This window comes from Amblyomma maculatum, chromosome 11 (genome assembly GCF_055883805.1).
Source record: "Amblyomma maculatum isolate TAMU_Amacu chromosome 11, ASM5588380v1, whole genome shotgun sequence".
NCBI classification, from domain to species: Eukaryota; Metazoa; Arthropoda; class Arachnida; order Ixodida; family Ixodidae; genus Amblyomma; species Amblyomma maculatum.
This window is the reverse complement of record NC_139354.1, coordinates 45,799,811-45,823,274: the sequence shown is the minus strand read 5'-3', so window position 1 is coordinate 45,823,274 and position 23,464 is coordinate 45,799,811.

Below are 23,464 nucleotides of genomic sequence, written 5' to 3'. Positions count from 1 at the left end.
GGGCCCCCTAAAAGTAGGCGCTTTCCACCTTCAAACTCGGCTTCCCCATTTGCAATAACACAGTGGAACTGCAGAGGTTTCCGTGCTCGCTGTAAGCGGGTCAACTTCCGTCTTTACCTCGCAACTTTTGAATGCTTACCAGCCGTGGTAGCCCTCCAACAGCCAGGGATGGGCACCGGAATCACAAGCTAAATGACATTCCAACAAGACCCCTCGACTTGTCTTTGTGTCCACAAAAATTATACAGCTAATCTTGTCGACCTCGACCTCCAAATTGTATATTCCTACGTGATGGTGACTCTCCTCCCTCTCCGCAAGCAGGACCCACCACTTCACATTCTCAATGTATACTGTCCTCCTAAACTGCAACACATTTTTTTTGCAGACCTCTTCAGCCGAGCGCTGAGAGTCGCGGGTCGAGACCCCTCCTGACTGTAGGCGACTTTAACGCCCCCAGTAGGCTTTGGGGCTACCACCGTGAAGAAAAGCGAAGGCGCAGGTTGGCGGAGCTTGCGTCCACGCTGGGCCTCACTCTTCACACTGACCCCGTCCACCCAACCCGAATTGGTAACTCCGTGACAAGGGACACCTGTCCGGACCTCACCTTTACTTATAACATCCAACATGCAGACTGGGTCAACACCGAGGAAACCCTCGGCAACGACCACTGCATTATCAATACCACAATCAGAACTCGTCCACTCTCTAAACCCACAACACAAGCCCGTCTCCCAGATTGGACCAAATTCAGGCAAAATTTCGACAACACAACATCCATTACAGAGCAAGGGTACACCTCATGGTCCCAGCATTTGGTTTCACACCTTCGCTCCACCGAAACTCAGATTCAGCTTTCAGAGGTGGTATCGGATGTGGACAACCACCTACTCCACCTCTGGGAAGCTCGGCACTCCCTCGTCCGCCGATGGCGCCGGCAGAAACATAACAGAAACATTAAAGCTCGAATTTGCCGAGCTCACCCAGCGAGCGGCTGAGTATACGGCCCAGCTCGCCGACTCTAACTGGGTGGATAGGTGCAACACGGCAACGCGTCAAATGTCCAGCCGAAACACATGGCGCCACTTTCGCGCCCTCATTGACCCGACTCAGACCCGTAGAGAAACACAAAAACATCTTCAGCGTGTAATCCACACCTTCTCTAGTAATACTACACAACTCGCGCACAAGCTCAGGGACCGATATTTGTGCAACATACAGGACAGCCGTGGGCAGGCGTACTCTTATGCAGGCTCTGAGAACGCTGAGCTTGATCAGCCGTTTAAGCTCCACGACTTACGGGCAGCCCTGGGCAAAATGAAACGTGGTACTGCACCTGGCCGGGACAAAATCACTGTTAAATTACTAGCTAACCTTCCCGACTCAGCTTATGCAACTTTATTGGACTACATTAATGCAATATGGCAAGGTGATACACCACTCCCCATTGATTGGAAAGCCGCTGTGGTCACATTAATACCAAAGTCCGGCAAAGCAATAAACACGGACAACCTTCGCCCCATCTCACTTACCGCTTGTGTGGGCAAACTTATGGAGACGATGGTGCGGGACCGGTTGTCTGAGTACCTTGAGACACAACATGTCTTCGCGGACACCATGTACGGATTTCGCCCACACAGATCCGCACAGGATGTCTTGCTTCAACTACATCGGGAAGTCCTTGATCCCCTCGAGTGCCCTCATAACGACAGGGTCGTACTCGCCCTGGATCTTAAGGGGGCTTTCGACAATGTAACGCGTGATATTATTCTCACTCATTTAAGTCAAGCCAACTGTGGCCACCATTATATCCGCCAATTCCACACAGACCGCCAATCTTACATCCGCATTCAGGATAACGAACACGGCCCCTTCCCCCTAGGTACCAGGGGAACGCCGCAAGGCGCAGTGCTTTCTCCCCTGCTATTCAATTTGGCCATGATGCGCCTGCCGGCCCAGCTGGATGCTGTCGAGGGCGTGCAGAATGCTCGGTACCCCGACGACATCACCCTGTGGGCTACACAGGGCTCACTTGGAGACATTGAGGCCAGCCTGCAGCAGGCAGCGACTAGAGTCGACCGCTATGCTAGCCGCTGCGTCCTTCAATGCTCCCCACAGAAATCAGAATTTGTGCACATCCGCACCTCTCCAAAATGCACTACTAAAATTCAACTTACTCTTCAATCAGGTCCAATTCCAGAAACACAAGAAGTCCGAGTACTGGGACTCTTCATTCACCAACACCGCAAGCCTGACAACACATTGGCTAAACTCCGCAAGGTGGGGGACCAGGTGGGCCGCATGGTCCGCCGGGTTTCCAATAAACGCGGGGGGTTACGAAGTAAGGATGGCTTGCGGCTGGCAAACGCCTTCATAACCAGTCGAATCCTTTATTCGACTCCATATCTCCACCTGCGGAAGCAAGATGGGGATGCCCTCGAGGTCATTCTCCGCAAAATCATCAAGCGGGCCCTCTATATTCCGGTGAATACCTCAAACCAGCGCCTCATGGCGCTGGGAATAGTGAACATCTTCAGGGAATTGAGGGAAGCGCACCTCACAAATCAATAAACGCGTTTGTCGCAGACGCAGTCGGGCCGCCGCCTTCTTGCCCGGCTCCACATCAAACATACGACACTTATGGAAGAACGGGCACGCATTCCAGCGCCGTGGAGATGCGCCCTCCGCGTACGCCCTCTTCCCGCCAAAATGGCACGCGAAGACCATGATGGCAGACGCCTGGTGCGGGCGGAAGCCCTGGCACGCCATTATGGTTCTAAACCCGGCGTTTTTTATGTGGACGCCTCTGGCCCGCACCATGGGGGGTGGTACACGGCCGCAGTCGTCCACGAGGCGAAAACAGTCAAGGGGCTTAGCTTCAGGGCCCGCAGCATAACTCATGCGGAGGAGGTCGCCATAGCATTGGCTGCTTCCCACTCTGACTCGAAATATATAATTTCCGACTCGCGAGGGGCCTGTCGGAATGTCGAACAGGGCTGGACCCCTTATCTAGCCTACCGAATACTTCAACATAGCTCCTACATTGGGGACCCCGCTACCCGACATATTATTTGCGCTCCTGCTCATCAGGGGCTGGCTGGAAACGAGGCTGCCGACGCCGCCGCCCGCGCGCTCTCTCTCCGGGAAGTTTCCTCCTCCTCCCTCTCCGACCAGGACGCTGATCCTAATCCGGCATACATTCAAAGATATCGTAAATTACTACCAATCGAGCCACAGCCTTTACCCCCGCCCATGTAAAGGCCTTTCAAAGGCGGATGAGCGCCTCTTACTCCGCCTCTATACCAACACACTGCTGTGCCCGGCAGCTCTAAAACACTTCGACCCTGCTTTCTCTGGCAGCTGCTCGCACTGTGGGGTGGTGTCTTCGGACATCTACCCCATGGTGTGGGCCTGCCCCTCAAATCCGGCTATCCCCCCTCACCCCAACCCAACCCGGGAGGACTGGGAGGCGACCCTGCTCGGCTGCTCCGACCTGAAGGCCCAACGGGCCTTAGTCGGGCGAGCCCGAGCGGCGGCAGACGCCACTGGCGTCCCGAACTACGGACCTCCACCTAGTGTTTGTGAGGGTTGGCCCCTTCAGGGTCAGCTCACGCATAACCTCCTGTATTTGTATCCTATATAAATGTTTTCTACCACCACCACACTCTTGTTTACGAGCAATCTTGCCGTGAAGGTTTTGTACGCCAGGGCCACGCCCTTGCAGATAACTGAACAATTGTTCACACGGTTCAAAACGGACTGCGAAATTTTGTGAGCAACACAGTCAAATTTATTCTCGAAGTCGATCTGGAGCATGGCTACGCGACCATTCCAGTCATTGAAACACTCCAGAACACTTATCGACTTATGAATATTGGAAAGAATTGTGCTTCCTTTTATACGACATGTCTAATGGGGACCAGCTATGTCCTTAATCACTATCTGCCACCATAGAGCTAGTACCTTCGTAAAAATATCGTATTCAACGTTTGTAAGCGCTATTAGTGTGTTGGTTGTAACTAGTCGTAATTTATCTGACGCGTTTAAGGGATGAGGAGCGTGTGTGATGACGCATATGATGGAGATAGTGGATTATCATTGAAGGTGTTGTGAAGATAGGGACCATTTCATGCTTGAAGTGTTTGTAAAACCCCGCGCTGAACCCGACAGGTCGCGGTTATTTACCGGGGCTTAACCTGTAAATTGCATTCTCGCTTTTGTTTTACATATATCTCGTTCTAATCTATCCTTCACTTCATCGTCGAGGCGCAGTATCAGCTCCAAAAAGTTATGCTAGTGTGTATTACATGCTACCCGAAAAGCGCCTGATAATGTTCCCTGAAGGTCGCTTGGATGTGATCGCAATCTGCTGAAAAGATCCCGCGCCGTTCTATTTTGTCGATGTGTTTTTTTTTTTTCAGCATTAGTTTTTTCCAGCGTTAGTGCTCGCTTTGATGGCACTTCCATTAGGGCTGTCCTCTGCCATTGCCCACACTAATGCTCTACGGTACCCTTCTTCTTCAATTAATTCCCGTTCTTGTTTTACTATTCTTATATCTTCCATCTATTTTCCTGGCGCCCGAGATTCCTGTAGAAGCAACTTTAGTAGCAGTGCCCATAGCTCCGTCTCTTTCTGTTTTTCTTCAAACCGTATATAGGTAGCCGTATCTATTGCTTGAATTTTTAAAGTTTCTTTACAGTGCACCCACTATTGCCTTATATGCATGTTTGTTCCGTCTACTTTACCAATTTCATCTTTTACTACATATGTATAGGATTCACCTTGAAGGAGCTTATTATTGAACTTTCACAATTCCCACGTAAAAGAATTCCCTGGATTTGCAATCCCTATGGATCATTCAACTAAATAGTGGTCTGAAAAAGATACCGGCAGTACTTTATAATCATCAGATCTAGATGCAATGTCGATGGATGCATAAATGTGGTCCATCCGAACATGACTATAGTCCTGGAATTTCGTGTACTTCACAGCACGCGCCCATTCGATATACTCCGCCACATCCTCCATTTTACTATTCTCAATTGTTGGTAGTAATAATTGTGCACTTTTGTCTCGATAACCGCGGCTACTTCGCTTATAACGCGCGCTAAGGACACAATTATAATCACTCGTAACTACAATCTCTCTGTCTGTGCTGAGGCGCTCTTCAATACTTTGATAATACACTGCTCGGCCCTCAACCATATTAGGCGCGTACACACAGACAAACCGCCACTCAGTTTCATTCAGCTTACAGTCGAGAACCACACAGCATCCCATCAAACACGAATGAGGATAGAAGTTCAGACGTTACGGCACGCATCGTGAAACGCTCATAATAATTCCAGTTTTCTACCGTAATGAGGATAGTGGGATCGTGAGAGTGACAGATCCTGCTCCTTTCCTTTCCTGTTAACGAATTATAGAACAAATGACTTTCGCCTCATTGCGCTTTAGTGGTCCAAATCACCCTCTAGAATTTTTTTTAATGGAAGCTTTCGCAGCGCTCCAGAGAACGCATGCGACGCCACTTTTTGTAAGAGTAGTTATGCATCAAAATGCAGCTCAGGCTACTGTTCCAGCACCCAACAACGAACAAGCAGCGTGGAAGCAAGAAGAAGAGCGTTTATTCTAGATGCATGCTGGTATTTTTAGCTTACAAGCGGCTGCATGGTAACGGCCAGAGCGCATGCGCGACTGATACATTACATCTTCCTCGGTGTAACCTTTAAAAGTCTGAGAGCACAATACGCGACACTTGTTGGAAATTCTGGTCGTAGTGAAGGCGATTGGGCTGTCTCTTTTGTCGGGTGGATCGCCTTGGCACAAATTGAGTGGGCTGTATTGCAGACTGCGACGCTTCCACGTTTTCCTGGGAAATGTCTTCGCTGCCAGAGTCATCTTCCGTTAAGTCGCTTCGGAATGGCTCACGTGTGGCTAGAAGATGTTGTCGGTTGCGTCGAAGCACTTTGTTGTCCTCTGTAAGGACGCGATAGGACCTTGGTGCTACCAGGCCCATGATACGAGCCTTGCAGTCCCATGCATTCCCTCGTACTCTTACAACTGCATCTTTTTTTTGTTCAGGCAGATTTTTCCCTTTTGAGGGCCTTTGCTGGCGTGGTTGACGCTGGGACTTCTGTTGACTGGAGCATGACACGAAGTCTGGTAGCCGAGTGCGCAACTTTCTGCCTTGAAGAAGCTCTCCAGGGGACCGGCCTTCGGCTAGTGGAGTCGAGCGATAACCGAGAAGGCCCAACCAGAAGTCCTCGTTGAGTTCGCCAGTCTTCTTCATTATTCTTTTGACAATTTGGACTCTCTTCTCGGCGAGGTCACTAGACTGTGGGAATCGCGAACTGGACGTGACATGCTTGAAGTCGTATCTAGAGGCGAACAAAGCAAATTCATGTGATGAAAACTGAGGACCGTTGCCGGTGCAGACTTCCAACGGAATCCCATACCGTGCAAAAATTGAGCTAAGCTTAGCAATGACAGTGCATGTTGTTGTGTCAGTAAGCTATTCGGCTTCAGGGAAGTTTGAAAACGCATCGAACACGCACAGGTAGGAGTTTCCGCCGTACATAAAGATGTCAACACCCACCCTGTACCAGGCATGGCCTGGGATCAGCCTAAGCAGAACTGGTTCGGTTTCTTGTTTGTAAGCGTATTTTTGACAAACAGAACAGGTCTTCACCATGGTTTCAATATCCATATTCAGTCTCGGCCAGAATACGAAGCCACGGGCTCTCGCTTTGCACTTATTTATGCCTAAGTGACCTTCATGAATACGACCCAGTATTTCAGCTTTCATATTCTTCGGAATGACGACCTTTGTCCCCTTCATAATAATACCCTTAACTTCTGATAACTCAGGACCAAAAGGTTTCATCGAGCCTTCAATTTCTTCCCAATTCCTTAGTTGCCGCAACACTGTTTGCAAGTCTGGGTCAGAGGCTGTCGCTTCTGCCAGTCGATCAAACATTTTCTTGCTCACCAGCTCTAAAGTCACGCTCACTGCATGAACGTCGACGTCTTCAGTGAAGTCATCACGTTCGCTTAGAACGGCTGGCGACGATCTTGAAAGCATATCGGCCAGGAACAGCTGTTTGCCTGGAACAAAGTGAAGAACGTAATCGTATCTTAGCAAGCGCAGGAAAAATCGTTGTAGTCTTGGTGGCATGTCACCAATGGCTTTCGAAGCAATTGCTCTCAGTGGTCTGTGGTCTGTTTCGATGGCGAACTTGCGGCCGTAAACGAAATGAAAAAAATTTTCACAGCCGAAAGTAATGGCCATTGCTTCTTTTTTCAATTTGCGCGTATCTTTGTTTTGCCTCCGTCATTGTGCGTGATGCATAGGCGACCGGCCGCCAACTACCACTGTAGTTCTGAAGAAGGGCAGCACCAATTCCATTTTTCGAAGCATCAGCAACGACCTTGGTCTCTTTAGCAGGATCGAAAATGGCTAGCAAAGGAGGACCACTCAGTGCGTCACAGACAGCTTGCCATTATTTACAGTGGTTTGCAGACCATTCAAAAAGGGCCTCTTTTTTAATGAGGCTTCGTAGAAGCGTCGTTCTTTCCGCTAGATGCGTTATATACTTTCCGAAGTAGTTCACTACCCCGAGCATTCTGTGAACGCCGGCTTTGCCCTTTGGCCGAGGCATTTCACGTAATGGTAAAATCAGTGAGGGGTTAGGTCTTATTCCGTCTTTGTTTATGATGTCACCCAAAAAGTCAATTTCCGTGACACCGAATTTGCATTTCGCCGCATTGAGCGTTAGGCCGGCCTTTTTGGCTAGTTGCAAGGCTGTGCGGAGGCGAGTATCGTACTCTTTCCTTGTGCTCCCCCATATCAATATGTCATCGACATAGATTCGGACCCCTGGAGCCTGGTCGAATATTTCATTCATAGTTCTCTGGAGAACCTCAGGCGCCGAAGCAATGCCGAAGGGAAGTCGCAAGAAACGGTAGCGTCCGAAGGGTGTTCCGATTGTGCATACCTTTGATGTAGCTTCATCTAAGGCGATTTGGTGGAACCCCGAATGCGCGTCGATGCGAGAGAAAAAGGAGGCCCCGGCAATCTCAGCCTCAATGCCATCTCGCTTAGGCATTTGATAATGTTCTCGCTTTAGGCACTCGTTAATTCGTCTGGGGTCAATACATATGCTCAGTTTCCCATCCTTTTTTCTCGCTGCAACAAACGAACTCGCCCAATCAGTGGGTTCGGTGACTTTGGCCACGATGCCAGCCCGCTCCATCCGATCCAACTCTTCTCGCAGGGGCTCGAGCAACGCCAAGGGCACCCGTCGCACCGGCTGGACTACCGGTGTTGCATCCTCGCGCAGAACCATGTGGTAATGGCGTGCTAGGCAGTCGATGCGCTGAAACAACTCGGTAAATTCCTTAACCACTTGGTCAGTGCTGTTCATGTGCACAGTGTTCACAGAACGCGACAACAGACCTAACGCTTCACTTGCAGACAGTCCCAATATGGCCTGGTTGCCCTTTTTTACGTGCTTTATAACTTTACCGGTGTATGAGCGGAGGACGGAGGGGCTTGCTCTTAAACCAGACTTCGCTTTGAGCCTTTTAAAAACGGAGTAAGGGAATAAATTCGCTTGCGAGCCTGTGTCTACTTTCAGAAACACTACTTGGGAAGGCACTCTCGCGTGAATGACCCAATCAGCTCTGTTGCCTAAACAGACGTCGAGTATTTCAAAACCTTCCTGCTCGCCGCTTACTTCGCTTACTTGAGACACGTTTTTACAACAGGCCGAAAAATGGTTAGCGCCATGGCACCTGAAGCATGTTTTGCCGAACGCTGGGCATCTGCCGCATTCGTGGACACGGTTGCACTTGGAGCATTTGAACTGCCGGCGTGTTTTTATACGAGCAACTTCCTGTTCTCGTTGAGCCTCGTCCTACTCTGAACATTCCGCACACTGTTCACAGGCTGAAAATTTGCCTTGCTGGCGTGTTTCAATTCGTGCTACTTGCTTCTCCGCTTGAGCCCATGTATTGTTTTGTTCGGCACATACCTCTTCAGCCTTGCAAATTTCCTACGCCCTCAGTAAAGTAAGGTCTTTAACTTTCAGCATCTTTTCGCGCAATTTCGGATTATTTGTGCCAAAGACAACCTGGTCCCTGACCATGGAGTCACTCAAGGTTCCAAAATTGCAGCTTCGTGCAAGTCTCTTCAAGTCCCGTGAAAAGCGTTCGAAGGGTTCGCCCTCAGCTTGCGTTCTTGAACGAAAGACATAGCGTTCGTACACTTCGTGTTGCTGCTCTTTGCAGTATTCCTCGAACTTCTTTGTAACAGTTTGATAATCTTCCTTGCTTTCGTTCTCCGAAAACAAAAAGTTGTTGAATACCTCTAGGGCGTCTTCCCCGGCTACGGTGAGCAGCATTGCGGTTTTGGCTCCTTCCGTCCGTGGTTCTTTCCGGACTCAGTGGCCTGCAGGAACAGCTCGAACCGCTGCTTGAAGAGGCTCCAGTTATTCGCGGTGCTACCGGACAGCACCAGCGGCTGCGGTGGCTTCACTAAATCCATCGTGCATTGCACAGTGACACCACCGCTTCGATCAGCGCGTTACTGCATACGTGAACGCTATCCCACTTCTGTCACCATGTTACAGCGCCCAACAACGAACAAGCAGCGTGGAAGCAAGAAGAAGAAGAGCGTTTATTAGAGATGCATGCTGGTATTTATAGCCTACAAGCGGCTGCATGGTAACGGCCAGAGCGCATGCGCGACTGAAACATTACAGCTACTAAGTAGCAAGCGGGTTAACTGGTGTCTAAATTTTATCTTCGCAACAAATAAAGTAAGATATTGGAATAATTAATAATTTTTGCGCTTTTTTCGCAGCATTATTTCAGGCTTTTAATTTCTAAAATTAGATTCCCTTTATCACTGCAAGCCATCAAATTTCCTATGTTGCGTCTTTCCTTATCGCCGAAACCAAAACCTTGCGGCCTATCACAGTGCGTGTACGTTAAGCTTTGCTTCCACCTCCTGACCTAAATATTAGTCCTTTTGATTCTAGCAAGATTGCCAAAGCTAATATTCGTTGTGTAAAGCAACTGCAGTGAGATTATACCTACGAGGGATCCTTTTAGGAGCAGCAAATAATCTCAGAATATCAAGAGAATAAAGGATTAGCTCCACCATTCGTCTTTATTCAAGAGGAAGCTGATAAATAAATCAAACAGCCGTATTCCTCTTTTAGCTGCTGGTGTGCTAAATACTAGATCACTGCTAATTATTTCTTCCCATCACTTTAAATACGATGCTAAAATATTAAATATACCAATGCACAAAAAGAGGGAAGCATGGCTGAATATACTTAGCCTGGCGGGGTCGTCTAAAGAGGCTGAAATTCTTTTACTGTAATCAAGGCTGTACGCTTGCAGCCAGTGAGCATCAGCATCAAGAAAGCTTTGTGCTCCGAGAAGCTTTTGCATGCCTTGGCGAAATACATACACACACTCTTTGCATCGAGCTCACAGTAATGGCCACCTATCTGAGAGAGCTCACTGCTTGAAGTCCTAATATTATGAAATATTAAACTTTTCAGCATCTCTGTTGTCAAGGGGTGGGTATCGCAAGCCACAAGCATAAAAAGTGCGGTGGTTTACCCCTGTTAAACCCAGTTCTCCTAGCGTAAGTTTTTTAAAGCACGGCTACACATTAGGATGACGCTTACACCGAAGCTTTGACGTACTTGGGCCTGTACGCACCAAACACGCGGCGAGAGTGACCAACCAGCGCCTAGTAACGTAGTACAGTGCCCAGTACATGTAGAAAAAACCCCAAGTGGTCGAAATGTCCGGTGCCATACATTATGGATATTGTGCGACGAAAGTCAAACAAGCAAGAAGTTTACTTTAGAAGAACGGCTGTTTGGGCGAGTTGGTGAACCATGATGGACAGTAATATACGTGCGCAAAAAGACGAGACAAAGAGGAGAAGTGGACAACGACGGCGCAGAACGGCGATCTGCGCCGTCGTTGTCCACTTCTCCTCTTTGTCTCGTCTTTTTGCGCACGTATATTACTGTCCAAGAAGTTTACCTTGGAAGCTGCCTTCCAGAGAATACAGCTGAAGCTCTAAAACCTACCAATTTTCGACATCAAGATTTATCTACTTTCTGGGCATTGTTAAACTCTCTTATTCAGCTGAGCGCATTATCAGATAAAGATTTTATGTGGTGACTTAGGTTGTGTGGCACGCAGGTGTTGAGAAAGGAGATAGAGGATGAAATGGCTGTCGCGTATTAGTGGATATTAAAAGTAGATCCCATGTCTGATGCTAATGGGTGTTAAAGGATCTCAAATTGGATGGTATAGGACTCTGGACTCTTACGTCCCTCAGAGCTCACACAGCTTCATTTAACCGTTGATGCCGTAGAGTAAGAACACTAATTTCTAAATCTTAAGTTGTGGGGCTATGCGGGAGGCGAAATCTACCTACTCGTTCTTACATTGAGCCAATTGGTATAATTTAAAAATGTGTTGCAATACAGGAGTCGTGCAGGAATGCATAGAAGATAATACATTTCACTTCTATCATATTAAAGCCGCCGTGGCACTATAGTCTTCTTTTCGCAAAGCATGAATAGCGAAAAAGATAGGAACATTAGAGAGACACGGGAGAAAGCGCTGACTTGCAACTGAATTTGAGGGAGAAAGCCTTTATTGTTTCATCGTTGCCGTCTGCAAAAGTGTCACATTTTTGCGGCTCTCTGATTGGCTGAGGTGGGCATGATGTCATAGAGGTCTCGACCAATAACACGGCACTACTGTTTAGCTGCCGCTGCCAACTCGGGGATCTCTTTTCACATAGAGGGTGATATCAGAATCAGACTGCCAAGACCTTTGCATTCCCGTTATTCCTAGGCAACACACACGCGCTCATACGGCTTGGACAAAGCGGGGCTTTTTATGTTGGCTGGTAGATAACGCCATCGCGTCATACCGGTCCAGGTGTCTGTGCGGCGCCTTTCCACTGGCGCTTCCTCGAGCGCCGCACCACACAGCATACAGAAGTATATGCGGTAAAAACAAGGAATCATCGATGTTTTAAACAAAAGCTTTCGCTTTATGGCACTTTAGTGGTCCAAAGTGCCACACAAATTTTATTATTTGTAGCCGCGAACATATACACAAACGAAAGTGCTCAATTAAAAGGAAAACAACATGAGTCTCATCACACGCAGCACCATGACCATCGAGGAAAGAGATTTGCTTTTCTTGCAGACTCACCGGGGAAGTCCTCTTGCGAATCAAACATACCTCAAATATTTCACGTATGCATAGATTCCTGTTTTTGCCACAACAGTGCACTTGAATTTTTTTACTAGCGCAGTCATACCAGTGTTCTGAGAAGTTGCCCATGCTACATTGAGCTTTTGTTCTACCAGTCTTTCATTTAAACATCTCCTACTCTGTCCAATCTATACTCGACCACAAGTCAAAAGAGTACGGTATACTAACCCCTGTGCACGATACTCAAGTTACACTTAGGCCTTTTAGCACATCATTTTGGCATGCTTGAAACAGGGTTCATGAATCCGCACATTTTTGTAGACTTGTTTTCGGCAGAGAAAACCAGCCACTCATTTTCCTTATTGGTCCTCCTGAACCTGTGTGAAATTCCGGGTATATGCGGAAGCACCTGTTGTTCAACTATCTGTGGGCTTCTTGGAAAAGATTCTTCGACAGTTCACCAAGCCTTCTGCCACACAAACAAGCTGATATATGGTATAGGCGGCCTCAATATGCGACAGGTCTGCTCGCTAAGTCTAATGGGCATAAATAGGGGACTATGTTTTCATGCAGTTGGTAAAATAAATTGATTTTGCATGCCGTTAGTAAAGCGCATGTTGACTATTACCTTTGTGACAAGCTTCGAGTTTGATGATGAATAATCATCATCCCCCACGAAGCTTCCACACGCTCTAATCAATTTTATACGGCTCATTCAGATTAAAAGCCACCTTTATGATCAGAAGAGGACTGATCTTATCTGAATGCTAGCGCGAATGCAGGGATGAGATCTGATGTCAGCATGGTGACCATAGACGTAACCGTGATCTGCGACCAGCGTCACACGGAACTCGTCGGTTCCGAATCGCCCTTCATGTACGTGAAGCAATTCATGCAAGAGGTACGTGCGCTAAAGGCTTCAGTGATGTCTTGCAAAGAAGTAGCATTCGCAATTATTTATACAGGAATGTTCTACATAGAAACTGTCGTAAAAGTTAAACCTTTGCTATTTGCTTGGTATACTACTATTGGTAAAATATTCACACATTCTTTGTTTTGTAATCCCAAACAGCATTACTCAAAACAATTGACTCCCTACACCTGCATCATTTAGGGTATTAAAGACGCTGTCCAAATAACCGCTCTATCCCCATGCGATTGCTACTCATGATAAAGGCTGTACCGAAAAACATGCGTCGCCAAGGCATTCCGGGTAAATATTTAAAGGTACAAAATATGTAGTACTCATTAGCAACAAAAATGTGGGCCTGAAATCCTTACTCCGGCGGAGAAAGATGGTGACGTCATCACCCCTGAGAAAAATAAGCAAATGTCGCAAAATTCAAAATGGCCTCTTAACCCTCATGAGGAGCTGGATAGCAGTGGGTTAAGAAAGTATTCCATTGGATTGAGTCGTAGTAAGGTGTATTAGGGCTGATTGGATTGGATTAACGATGGGTACTGAATATCACAAGTGTAATATGTAAACATTAAGCATTAAGCATTAATAATAGCACTATTTTGGCTGAGGTTTCATTGTGGTGAATAAACAGTGCATTACATTATATCTCGTGGAAAAATTGCGGAATACCTCTAACTACGCTGGATTGCGTAGGCTGCTGTGAATTGTTGAGGAATTGTGATGGTGTACGAGAGATATAGTGAAATTCGGGTTGATATTGATAGAATATGTTGTAGTCGTTTGGATGGCGCACACTGAGTGGTGGACTGTTCTGGATAGAATTTTATTAATAGGGCAATGGATGAATTCCCCTTTATCAAGAGTGTTTTGTAATACATTCGGTTCGATTTAGCTATATTAGGCTAGACTATTGCGGAATAAATGTTCATTTTAGTTGAGTTTGATAGAAATAAAAATTAAGCACTTAAACAGCCCTAAGTTTCCTCCGTAGTTTGCAGCAGCAGCTTTATGCCCTTCATTTTCCAACCCTACTTTCAGGCGCGGTTTTCGCAACAACCAGTACGGGATTCAGCTCAGTGTAGTATAAGATTAGGAGAGCCCAAGTCTGTTAAAAAGGATGCAGGTTAGCGCACCTCACCGGTAATGCCGACTTGTGAGAGTGTGGTCTTTTGTTGGGCTAGTTGTAATACATTTAGAGCGCAGACAGAAGCAACGTGAGGAAGGAGAGCGCTGTTTTCGTCTCATTTGTTACGTCCATGCCCGTCTCAGCTACTGTAAAATTCTAAATTGTGACAATAGTCTGACCTAGAGATGAGCTCCCTCGTACGTGCAGCAATGAGAATACAGCCTTTATATTGTTCAGGTTTATTTACAGAGTGATTCTGCACCTTAGCCTGGTGCGCTAACCAACAGATGGTGAGCTTTCTCTTCTTTAACCTCCATTCTGGAGAGCCTCGTTTTCGCACTTCCTTCCAATAATTCCGCATTTTTCTCACAGAGATTGAGTATAAATGTTTCGAATTCCCCATTTCCACAGTAACAGTTTTCCGCGAGTGGTCTGGGCAAGCCACCACGCAGCTGAAAAAACACAACATTCTTCCCCTGCCAACAGTATATCCAGGACAACCGCCAACCACTTGCTTACTTGTTGACTCATGGCCCGCATCTATTTTTTTTCTGGTCAGCAGGCGCCACCAACAATTCAGGAAGCGTTCGTTTTTGCCTCTAGCGTGACACGTACCGTTGGATCTACAAAGATAGCTTTCTCCGACAGGCAGCTTAAGACACTTCCGGAAGTGCGTCGCGGTGCTGGGGCCCATAATAAATTAGATACGCGCATTGTTTATGCTTTTTGTACCTTTCACCCAGTATCTCAGTACTGAGTAACACAGTACCTTTTGTTTCGTAGCTTTCTACGCTAACCACTCGGCTACGCCGAGTTTTTTTTAGTCATGGCATTTATTACACGCGATTGTGTACAGAAAAGGCTAAGTACGTAGACTGTTTACAAAGCACTCAGCCGTTGCTGAGGTGCACAACAGAACACACAATTAAAAGGCAGGAAAAGATAAGCACCGTGTCACCAGCGGAAACCAATCATGTTGAAAGTAATTTGCTTCATTAATATTCTTTAGTTGCAGCATCATTCTGTTAAAATGAATTCTAGGTGAAACAACCGGCTCAGTGTTGCGATCCAACATGCGTGTCTTCCACAGGCTATGAAGTTCAATAAGGAATAACATGTCATATGGTTAGTAATCATATTGTGTAATAGCAAGATGCTACAGGCTATACAATTTTGTTTTATTTATTGCTAGATGTACATATTTACAAAATATACAGCACATATATATTTACAAGTTTGCCAGACCTTTTGCCGGCCTTGAAAAATGGAGTCCTTTCTTTTGTGCTCGCTTCCTAAACAGCAACATTGTTTGAGCATCACAGTCTGCATCTTTCAACTTAACATATATTTTCACAATGCTCTCAGCAAAGCGCTCATACAAAGACCGCGCTCCAGTCTCACAATGTCGATAATCCATAGCACTGTGGGATGCAGAGTGCAGTTTAAACAAGAATATGGCATCGTATCTTAATGCATAGTCGTGAACGGGCAAGAACATTATACCTTGCGGTGTAAGAAAAAGCTTCTTCTTAATGGTACTCTGTAACATGGTACGTATCACACCAAGCACTAAGTGCTTGGTGTGATGCGGCCGGTGCCTTGTTCTATGAGGCATGCCACAATCACACACACTTTGATAAATTTAGCAGGCTGCCTCTTTTTCAAAGTATTCTTGTGTTATTTTAGTATAGCCGTGATGTTTTCCTTGTACGGTGCCAAAAAGCCAAATCATCCTCGTAAGCTAGTACTCCTCGTAGCCCCTTAACTCATCGATCTGCAAAACCTTTCGACATAGTGGCTCCAAAACCAGCACAAAGAGCACAGCAAGGTGAAAGGGGGCAACCTTGACGAACAGAAAAAGAGACCTGTTATACGCCTCGTTAATTCACGATTGATGACCCTCCGATATATTCGTATATGTTATGTGATGGCCGCATTTATAATGTTGGTATTTTATGTTTCGAACTATACCGGACATTGCTGCCACTCTAACAATTACAACTTCTTGACCATTGTAGCTTGCTGCCTGCTCTCACGACTTGCAACTAATGTTCTGGATTCTATTGTTCTGCAAGGGTGGAAGAACGGGCTAGTTGGTAATTCATCTTGGAAATCAAACTAGCGCACTTCAAAACAAAGACACAGGGAGAGAACGACAACACAGCGCTGACTTCAACTGGTTTTTATTAGAGAGTGACACAATATATATATGTACGAAAAGTGGGCGTGAAAGAATTGATAACTGCTTCATACAATACCTTCATACCTTCATACAATCTCCCACAGGCTCAAACGGATTGGGCAAAAGGCAGGCGTCCGTGTTGTCTTCTCGGCGCCCGAGAAGCTTTCCAAGCTTTGCCGCAGAGTCAATGCCCCGGCTGTGCGAAAGCCAGCCTGCCCTGTTAGGCACCAGGCACCTTTCGTTCCCTGCCAAGTTGGTGTCGTCTATAAGATTGCCCTGAGCTGTGGCAAGGCCTACGTGGGGCAAACCGGGCGTTGCCTAAACGAACGACTAATGGAACACTCAAACAGTGTTTACAATACTACGAAAAGAAATCTTGGTGTTCACTGCCTAAAGTGTCCTTCTCAGCCCTGTGAGCCATCCCTTCATAATTGCACTGTCATTGCGAGAAATGCACATCAGTATACACGCGAAATCATAGAAGCCGCTCACATTCTAAACTTAGGTCAAAATTGTGTTAGCACACCCTCAATAGCCCTGACTAAACGCGAGTTAGAATATCTGAATCAGACGCACAGTAGTTTTAATGTTTAGATTCCGGGTACACTCCTAAGCCTCTAGCGGCCTGGCCTTGGTTGTTTTAGGTATTCTGTTTTTAATGCCCTTTTTGTCTTGTAATGCTCTTAATTGTCCTTTTGACTCTTTTATCGCTCTTGAGCCCCTTTTGTGTTTTTTATCGCTCTTAATGCCCCTATTGGTTTTTTATCGCTCTTAATGCCCCTTTTGGCCTTTTTTCGATTTTAGTTTATGTATCTTCGGATCGTGCCTTCTTTACTGTTTTTACCTACTCCTCCCCGTTTTTCGCTTCTTTATTTTTATAGCCCTGCCGTTCTGCCTTGCTTTGACCTATATTGTTATCGTGCGTCTTTTAACTTTGCGTTCGGTGTTTTACGCCACGTGCAAACTCAGCAGTTATCAATTCTTTCACGCCCACTTTTCGTACATATATATATTGTGTCACTCTCTAATAAAAACCAGTTGAAGTCAGCGCTGTGTTGTCGTTCTCTCCCTGTGTCTTTGTTTTGAAGTGCGCTAGTTTGATTTCCTATTGTTCTGGATTCACACTAAAGTTCTGGATTAAATTTAACAGCGTCGCGTTTCGTTCATGCGGTGCTACCGTGGATGTAAGTTTCGCTGAACACGGAGCTGTACTACAAGCCTTCAAGAAAAAACGTGCGGCGAAGCTTCAAAACCGGCACGCGCAGCAGCGAGAACACTATTTTGCTGCTAACTAAATATGTAAACATTTTAGGAAGCGTTGAGATAGCCGAGGGGAGGACTGATTTATACGCAGAGCAAAGAGCACAGAACCTTGAGAAACACGCAAAGTATTATTTATTACAAGTGCTGTTGTTTTGCTTGTTGTTCTTTTTTTCTCTCATGGGCTGATCTCTCAACAAACGACTCTCTTCTCATTTTTATTTTCTCTGCTGCTTATACTGGGTCAAAGTGCGGGCTACACTCGCTAATGCGTACGCCCTGTTTGGAGCCTGCGATTGAGCCCCCAGTGAACATTTCGGTAGTAATCATCTTGTCAGAGAGCCCTCAAGTAACGCTTAGAAGTTTGTTATGCATGATAACCCGCATTATTCAATGCCAATTTTTGTTGCACGTCAATTTGTCATCTGATTATCAGAGTAGCGCCAATCGTGGTTTCTCTCGAAACGCTCAAAACGACCTAACGAATAGTAGAAACTCTCGAAAATAGATACCGCCTGTGTTTTCTATAAAGATGTGCAAAGACTTCGAAGGAAAAGCTGTTACTTGAGCCATATTTGTTCTATGCGCCTTAGTTTTGGTCTTCTAGTTTCCGCACGACCGGCTATTTCCAAAAAGATACTGCGAACAGTGCGGCCCTAGCGCACGCAGAGTGCTTCCCCAGTGCATCGTGAATGCCAGCGACCCTACCAGCGTAAAAAATCTAATCCCAGTGTTTCTCTGCCATCGTACCAGTGCAAACAGTGTTTTCCCGTCACTGCATGCTCCAATCAATCTCGCAGACCTTCAGCGTCGCCAGGAAACCCAGCGCGAAAAACTTACTGGTTTCGTACTGGAAGACGCTGGGAGAGGCTGGTCTCTGCAATAGGGTTGTGTTTTTTAAGATCGACTTTCCGTGATGACATCGACTCTGTGCCAAAAGCCCGAGCCTACCCTACTGAAAAACGAAAAGTTCTACGGGGAAATAACCTCACACAATCTCATCTCATCACATACGCTCTCATACGGTACACGTCAATATCATGAAATATCATCCACATATTTTTGTTACTTTACAAGAAACAATGAGATCTTACGCAATTATATGCGACTTGTATGGGACTTCTTACGTGGATTGAGTGAGTCTGTGTGAGAAAATGTGAGGTTATTGCCTAATACAATTTTATCGGTAGGGTAGTGCCAACTTGTCCTTCTAGTGTGGCACGCGGTCTCAATAAACACCCGGAAATGACATTCCAAAACCAAGTAGTAGTCCCACCAATTATCAGTAGTAGCCCCACCAGAAGTGATATGACGCTTCATTTACATTGCAAAAGTATCCCGGATGCATCCGAGGTGGAGCGTCCCGGTGAGTCTAGCGGCCGGCTAAAATAACGATGTTTGAGCCCTAGCCAGTACGTTGTCAATGCTGCCACAGGCTTGTTATAACGTTCCAGAAAGAGAAGCATAACAATCATCTACTCATGCTTGGCGGCCACATTCATAGCAAATGCGACAATTTTAAAGTGTGGCAGAGCTACTACTTACTATATTGTTCTAGGGTCGCATTCAGCATCCTTTATTTTCTCCTCCTGCTGCGCAATAAATGTGGCGGTATTCTGTCATGTATAGAAAATAAAGATAGTAAAGAGCCTAACAGTCATTTTCTAAATTTCATTTCTCAGGTGACTGATATATTTCAACAGTTGGAGCCTAAAGTTTCGATAAATCTAAAGGCAGTTGAGAGCAGCATACAGGTGAGAGCAACCTTTTGGCAAAGCTTCCGATAGCATTTCTCAGAAACATATATTTTCAGGGACCAGAAAGCTATCTTACAACAAATAACGACGGCAACCTGCTCGCGGCAAGCTCACTGGATAAAATGAAAAGGTACAATGAAGGAGATCGGAGCTCTGATGCTATCATCCTTCTGACAGCGTAAGAGATGACTAATTTTTAATCGCGTCCTAATGGCTGCATGAAGCACAAGATATTGGAGCGAAAGGTTCACTACGCCATGTAAAGCTAAGGTCGCAGTGTGGAGCCGCAGCCGCTGCTGCGTATGCGTCGAGCCGCAGATGTGCCGGTTGTAACGTTACAGCTACGCCCCTTATACTACGAAGCCTCGCTGCGCCGAAGAGCGCCGTTCGACCGCCGCAAACTACATTGCCTCGCAAGGGCAGGTAACATCCATAGAAGTCCATTATCCATCATTTAGGAAGCTACAGTCAATGCCCTTCATAGCGGCTGGAGGAAAGCTTATCGTAGCGGCTTAAAGACTTCGACGACCTAGATTCGAACCAGCACCGATGAAACAGGAGTACTTCCTGATGCCAGCGGCTTAAACAATTCGGCGACTGCCACATCCTATCAAGCATCGTGCGAGAAGCAGGGTATCATTCCTTGATAAACATCAATTTGTTTCAGTCGCCAGGTGCGCTAGAAGTAGCAGAAACCGAAAATAGCGGATTTTTCAACCCCTCGCCTCGTTTCATGCGTTGCGCATGCGCAGTAGATGCAAATGAAACATGCGTGACGTTAGTTTTGCCGCCGCTTACTCCGCAGGCTCGCGGTGCGCATCGCGGACGTGCAATAGCTAAAGATGACATCAATATTCGGCCAATTATATACCTTCGCATCGGGGGAGGGGGACGCCTTAACGCCTCCTCTGCGGGCTACTGGGAATCGGTTGGGTTGAGGCCTCCGCAGTGCTAACGCAATGTGCCCACAACAGCCCACCGGACAATATGCATATGCCCACGGAGCCCTCGTTGCAAAGAGAGGGGGAGAAGAGCTCGTTCTTCAGATGAAGAATGGACGATAAAAAAGAGCTTTACTATGCGTAACCGTACTTACAGGGTTTTGCGACACACTTCTTTAAGAGGGAGCTAAACCACAGCAATTTGGTATTAGCGGCAACTCGCCGCATTCCTTCACCTACGCCCGATAAATATTTAAAAGGAGTATTGCATAAATATTGTTTCGTTTTCGATTCCAATTGTGACAATGCGGCTGATGTTTCATAGATGAACTCACATCAATTTATATAGGCATCGAAATGTTAAACATAGTAGCTAGTTTACAACCGAATCTCATCCGCCTGTTTAAGAACCCTGGCGGAATAGTTGCAGCAAAATAAAATTTGACAACTCAATGCACTCGTTTGATTCACTTATCCGTTAAACTTTAATCGAATATATGTCCTACGATAAGTTCGCGCCGACGCCCAGTATTGTTTCAATATCTGCGAGGAGGATTCGCAACTGATGAACAAAAGTGTCCAGTGTGTTTTCACGTGTCCATAGCTAGGTACTTGAATTGTCGGAAGCTGCCAATCTAGTATCTAGTAATATCTAGTATTAGCTGTCTGCAACTGTGGAGGTTCAGTGCTCAGTAGCATAGAGAGCGATTCTGTGGCAGCATTTAGTAAAGCTCGAACTATGGCAACAGAATCAGAAATACAACACGAACCTTTAGACCAATCCTTAGAAGAAATTTTCAGACAATCTAAGATTGTCCCTAAACAGGGTTTTGTTTACAGCGTAAATATAGTATATTAGAGCATTCTTTGACCGTACTTGGTTTACAACTGTAATATTCGAAGGCTCTAGTCTGCGGATATTATACACCGCTGTCACTCTGTGAGTTAACCAATGTGCTATCTTTTCTCGGATTAGTGCGGCTTTTTACTTATCGTAGAGAATACTGTGGCACGCGTGAGTGACCTTTATCTCTATAATGACATGCTTCGGTAAAAACTTGCGGTATGCAAATGGTGTGCACTGGGTATTATTATGCAGTGTGAATGATTCATATCTGCAAAATAATTTTGTCGCACACGGCAAAGATACAGCCCAACCATTCAGTATTCAGTTTTGGACACGACAATGAGTATAAAAATTCAAAATTGCGCAAAAAGGTCACGGACTTCAAACATTGAAAGTAAAATTGCACTACGACTTTTTGTGAATTTGTGTCCTGTCCTTGCCTTTCCCGCAGTTTTACATTTTATTCTCTATGCATTCTGTAGTATGGAATGCAGAATAAAGTTGATTTTGAATTATTCTGAAAGCAATAACCCGGAGGTTAGAATTTGAGAAAAATTATCTAACGTTTGGGTGTACGTTCGGAGTGATTCCACACTGAAAAATCCATCAGGTTGGACCGGATTCGAGATTATTGGGCTCTAAAGCGTGTACTTAAAGGTCCCCAGAAAGGGGTCACAAAGAAGGGTAAAAAACGCCATAACACTGATAGTTATTGAACCACCCATCATTCTCCCCAAAAAAATTTTCGATCTAGCTTCTGCAACACCAGAGATATCGGCGATTAAAAATGACCCTTCCAATTTTCCCTCTCAACTCGTACGCCGAAGGGAGCCATAAAAAAACAAAGAATACAAGCAAGTTCAAAGCTCCGCCCAGACATACGTAACTTCGATGAACTTCCGGTTGCCGCGCACTCGCTCGCTGGCGTACTCGCGCCAACCCGTCCTCGCTCGCACACGCCTGAGGAGTTCGCCAGTTCGCTCAGCGACGGTTAGTGTAACCGCGAACCCGTGGTTATCCTATGTTACACGGCGGACCAAACCATGGTTGCACCACTAACCGCGGTTAGCGCTAACCGAGCTTGACGACCTCGGTTTGCGGCGTTAACCCAGGTTATGACGGCGTCTGTTGACGGAAGCTACTCGTCGGCGCCCGAGTGCGCGAAACGTACGAGCGGGTCTGCTTCACAAAGTTATTCATTTGCCCACTGTATCACGTTTAAAGATCGATGTATAGATTATGGTGCCGCCCGACGTCTTCGATTACGGCCGACAGCGCAGCGACTGCGTACTGAAGCCTTGTCTTGCCTACAGTATCGTTTGAACGGCTTGTTGCTGAGCAGAACGTCAAAAAATACGCGGCCTTAGCTATGAAAGTACACGAGTTTGCAAGGCTTGCAGCACGGGATGCCGCGAGCAGGCTGAGGTACGTTACACAATTACCGCGGGGGTGGCCGTGTGTGACCGTCCCTAGTCGTCGCTAGGCCTACATTGTTTCGCTTCGAAGCCGCGGTGGTCGACGCTTTGGAACATGATCAACGCTGTCGTAAATCGTCTACTTATGAAACTGCCTTATAGTCATTCCTATCCTGCCATAGTAAAATAATTATAGGACTAACTCTGCCGACGCATTAATCGCAGAGCTAGTAAGAGCAGATCGGATCAGCCGAAATGCACCAGCGGCAGCTGGCTTGAGCAGAAACTAGCTTGTATCACGGCTATCGCTCTTACCAGCAATTTGCTGCTGGTCAGCGATCCTCACGAGGGCTTCATACTTGATATTCGGCTCAGTATTCCAGACGCCAACAAATTTTAGCACGCTTTATTTCGGACATCGGTGCTAACGATGCCCCGTGTCGTTCGCGAACGGTATGCGGGAGGAGGGGCCACAACGGCGGTGTCTACGGCCGTCGAGGAGGTGCTGCCATCGTGCGGTGCTTGACCGTGCTGTTGACGCCTGGTCGGACGACACTCCGATACTCCTGAAACCACGTTAGATAAATAAGATATTTGTAAATGCAGCTTCGTTCTGCCGATCCCTGCGTCACTTCGGTTCTTGCACTTAATGCGCAATGGCCACCTAACCGATAAGGGCGGCGAGCTTTGTAACAGCCCGCACAGAGTTCGAGCAGCGCACGAGCAGACGACTTTCGCAGCTACCGGAAGTG